Genomic DNA, 5,148 nt, shown 5'->3' on the forward strand with positions numbered 1-5,148 from the left:
ACAATGGGTATTCATATGTGGAAGCTTGATCAGATTCAGGTCAGAACTCTTTTCAAGAAGACTTCATTCCATGAGGAGCACATCATGTCTGGTTGTTCCTCCTATGCTCGTAGCAGCCACTGTTGATATTGCCTGCATTTGTCTTTTCTGTAGGAGATGAATGTAAATAGATGATATCTTAATTTCATCATTTTTCATTTCTTAGCTGGGATACTTCTCTAAGAAAATTCCCTTTATTAACTCATTGTCCTAAGGCACAATCCATATAACAAAGTCTGGATAAATTGTTCTTTCCCTTTACTTTCCAGGTTTCAAAATAATAGTTTCCTAGTATCATCTCAATGAAGGTTTTTGGAATTTTTGTTTTGTTTCAATTATCTTTATAAACTTGTAGGTTTTCAAATGTGAATAAGGGGTTAATAAACTCATTCTCTTTCTTTATGGAAAAAATGACCTTGGGTTAACTTTTAGCTCTGTTCCCCTGGAAACCTAATAAAGGTGAATGCTATCTATGTTACCAGGCAACATTGCTTATGGTAAAAATGACCTCTAATTAGTAAATTACACCTGGCCCGGGAGGACTGTAAATTAACTATAAATAGCCAGTGAGAATCCAGTTTGAGCTCCTCTGAATGAAGTGCATTCTTGTGACTGGGCATGTCCCTTGCTAGGACTTCTGGAAGCTGTTCCCATGGGAGGAAATAAAACATATTGGCTCATATAGGGAATGGAGCTTATAAACCAGAATAGCTCCTATACTCATTCACTTGGGCCAGATTCCCTGGAAAACATACTATGAAATGGAGATTTATGCACAGAAAGTTTATTGGAGAGGGGTCTTGGGGAGTGAGGGAGATAGGGCTGTGCAGAAGGAAAAGCTAAACTATATAATACAGTCTCAACTGTAAACCTCAGCCAATCCAATCAGACCTTCTCGGTAGCTGGGATGGCCCTTTAAAGTCCCAATTTGGGCCAGACAGCTTCTTTCCACTGAAAGCAACCCCAGAGAAAGATTCAGGTGTGACTGGTGAGCAGCCAGCACTCATATGACTGGGGGAATGATTTTCCTGGTCTTAACAAGGATCCCCAGGCTGTGCACTACAGCATCACCACACCCACCCATTTAGTCTCATTCCTTCACACCTGAGTGGTCATACCCGACTCTGACTCTGCCCCGCTGCCCTGCTGAACTTCCTGTCCTATATCCCCTAGCAAAGCTAAATAAACTGATGTCAGGGGAGGGGAGGACCTGCTCAGTTTTGTGAAATGTAGATCTAAACCCATATTTGTCTTGTACATATCCTGCCCCAGACCTGCAATCATCCATCTCTCCAAAGAGCCTTGGTTCCTTTTAGTGATATTCAGGACCACAGTCTGGGAGACAAAGAGACTCATTACTACTGATTAACTCATGGTTTCTGGGACTTTTTATTGACTGGAATTAAGAAATACATTTTTTTCTCAGATAAAACACACTACGAGTTTTATATTCATGACTGAAAAGTTTTCTTGACTTCAGCAGTTGTCCATCTGTATTCCCCTACCCCCTTGCCCAAAACTTTGATTCTCACTGACATCAACATAATTCCTCATTTGCTTTACTGTACAAATAAATCTCACATGCCCATGCCTTCCAGAATAATAACACCAACACTACCATTAACAATATGATTACTGAAAGAGTTTAAGATTTCTCTTTGCTTTGTTTTGTTTTGTTTCTCCTTAGGGATTAACACCCCCAGCCCCAGGACGTATCATCAAATTATTGTACTTCAAACTAACTTAAAATATTTTCTCTTCATATGTGCCATCCACTTAATTTACTTGCTTCATTTTTCTTTATTTTTTAGGACTGCATTTTTAAATTTAATTTTGTCTTATAATTATGTAAAATATTTAAGTTATTTTTTCTTTTTTTTTTTTAAGTAGGTTTCACACCAGCATGGAGTCCAACACAGGGCTTGAACTCACAACCCTGAGATCAAGACATGAGCTGAGATTGAGTTGGACACCTAACCAACTGAGCCACCCAGGTACCCCATAGATTATTTAAGTAGTCTGCAAGTCAGTTCTGTAACTTAGGATATATACGCTCCTCAACCCTGTTTCTACACTTCCTTATAACTAAGCTTGTAGTTTATTTTTCCATATCATAAGAAAAAATAAACCAATGACTTAAGACCTTTCCTGAAATGAGTAGCAGCATATTACATGCACATTTCTACACCTGGCTTTTTGCACTCAATAACATATTTTGGAAATCATTTTGAAACAGTAAACAAAGGTCTTTTTCATTCTTCTATGTAACTGTATTAGACAGCAGATGCACCTGTGTGGATGTCTTCAGTTTATCTGATCAGTTTTCTATTGATGGGTATTCGGATTGTTTCTAGTTTTGTGCTCTCAAAATAGTGCTGCAATAAATATACTACACCATGAATGAAATTTTTTTTTGTCAGTATATCTTTGGAAGAGATTCTTATAATTGGAATTCTTGAGTAAACAGATATAATTTTGAGATCTCATTTCATACCCACTATGATGTCTATAACAATAATAATTTTAAAAGAACAATAACAAGTTTTGGTGAGGATGTAGAAAAATTGTTAACTCTCATATATTGGTGATGGGAATGGAAAAATGTAAAATGGTGCATCTGTTTTGGAAATAGTTTGGCAGTTCCTCAAAAAGTTAAACACAGAGATACCATATGACCCAGCAATTCCACTTCTAGGTATATACTCAAGAGAACTGAAAACACATGTTCATACAAAAACTTGCACACAAATGTTTACAGCAACATTATTCATAATAATCAGAAAGTGGAAAAAACACAAATGTCCATCAATGGATAAATAAAATGTGGTATATACATATAATATTCAGTCATAAAAAATGAAATATTGATACATGCTAAAACATGGATACCTCTTCTAATTGGTAATAATAAAAAAATTAAACATATCTAAAATCTTAAAAAAAAATGGATGCCCCTTGAAAAACATTATGCTAAGAAGCCAGATACAAAAAGCTATATCTTATATGATTCTGTTTATATGGAATATTCAGAATGGACAAATCCATTGCTATGCAAAGTAGACTAATGATTGCCAGGGGCTGTGGGAAGGGGGCATAGAGAGTGATGGGTATGGGTACCAGGTGTCTTTTTGGGGTGATGAAAATATTCTGGAATTAGAGTGTGATTACTGCACAATCTTGTGAATATACTAAAAACCATTGAATTGTTCACTTTAAAATGGTGATTTTAAAAAAATGGTGATTTTAATGATAAGTGAATTTTATCTCAATAAAATTTTTAAAATTAACAAACAAACAATTAAGGGCACTTGGGTGGCTGAGTCAGTTAAGCATCTGTCTTTGGCTCAGGTCATGATACCAGGGTTCTGGGGTTGAGTCCCAGATCCTGAGCAAGGAGCCTGCTTCTCTATCTTTCTCTCTCTGGCAAATAAATAAATATAATCTTAAAAAAAAAAAAAAAACTAAAATAAGAAGGATCCTTGCAAAGACCAATGAATAAAATGTACTATCAATTCAGGAGTGAAACTCAAACCTCTGTGCCTGGAGGATAGAGAGGAATATTGATAAAATTCAGTTTGGGAAAATGTGAGGGAAAAGTGTCTCCCATACATCATTGGTGTTAGTATAAACTGGCATATTCATTTAGGTAACCAATTTAGTGGTAATCTATCAAAAAAATAATAAAACACATATCCTATGATCCAGAATTTTCATTTGTAGGCATCTAAAATCAATATGTGGCTGGCACAGTTAGCACTCAGTGAATGTTCTTTCCTAATATAAAGGTGATAATCACAGGGAGAGATAATAAATTATGCAATAAACTCCTACAGCCAAATTCAGCTCTCACTTCTGCTTCTTTTTGGAAAAATAATAAGACAGTGTTTATACCATAAGGTAGTATGACCATGAAATTTCTTTTCATCTTTGCAAGATGCATAAAATGGAAAGCAAAATTTTCCCCTAAAATAGAAGGTCATTTCTAGAAATACTGAGTATATACTTAAAAGAAGAGTTAAAGATTCTCATGTGGAATTCCAGCGTCTTTTATTTTTTTTTTAAGATTTTATTTATTTATTTGACAGAGAGAGACAGTGAGAGAGGGAATACAAGTAGGGGGAGTGGGAAAGGGAGAAGCAGACTTCCCACTGAGCAGGGAGCTCAAAGTGGGGCTGGATCTCAGGAACCTGGGATCATTCCCTGAGCCGAAGGCAGATGCTGATGACTGAGCCATCCAGGTGTCCCTGAGTTCCAGCCTCTTGATAAGAGACCATCAGGTGCATGGAGTGGGGAGGGAGTAAGAAAATTGAGCTTGAGCCTCAGCCAAACCCCATGATGCTACAGAAAACCCAAGACATATTCAGAGTGACATATGCATGAAGCCTCATAAAAATCAGCTGTGGCTATGCAGCAATGGACAAACTCAATAACTACTGAAGGATGTGCCTTAGTGAACTCCTATCTTTAATTCTTTCTCCAAATGGAGATTCCCCTAAATGTAGTATTGCCGTGATTTGTAAACATTGTGCTTTGTTCATCACATAAAGTGTTCAGTGAATGCAGAAAAGGCCCAAGGAGAGGAACATCAGGTCTGTCTACTTCCAATTAATCATACCCAGTTCTTTCAGCCCATGAAGACATACCCTGAAGTCACCTAGCTCAAGCTGCAGGGAAAGCATCATCAACGAGAAAAAGCTTCTGAAATCCACCCCATAACCCAAAAGGTAATAAGTGAAAACTAAACCTCCAGGATACTCTTTGCATTTACCCTCCTCTGGAGCTGATCCTATGGACGCATGGAGTGTCCATCAGCTCCCCACCCCATGCCACTACCCCGCACATCTCACCCACCCAGCATGGTGAGACATGGTGGGGAGACAGGGATTGTGACATAAGCAAATGGCCTCAGGCTGATATATGTCAATGTCAGCTCAGGAGCTTCCTAGTAGGGATGCCACCTGTGAAGCCCACATAACAGCCAACCTCTTGCAACCTCTAAGCTGAGGGCCTCATTGGGGGAAGGAGGCACTCCCTCCCTAGGAGACCACAAGATTCTGAGAGAGAAGGTATCAAGAGCTCTAGACAGCTGGTGGCAATCATGTAGGTGCC

Source organism: Mustela nigripes, chromosome 2, assembly GCF_022355385.1.
Source record: "Mustela nigripes isolate SB6536 chromosome 2, MUSNIG.SB6536, whole genome shotgun sequence".
Lineage (NCBI taxonomy): Eukaryota > Metazoa > Chordata > Mammalia > Carnivora > Mustelidae > Mustela > Mustela nigripes.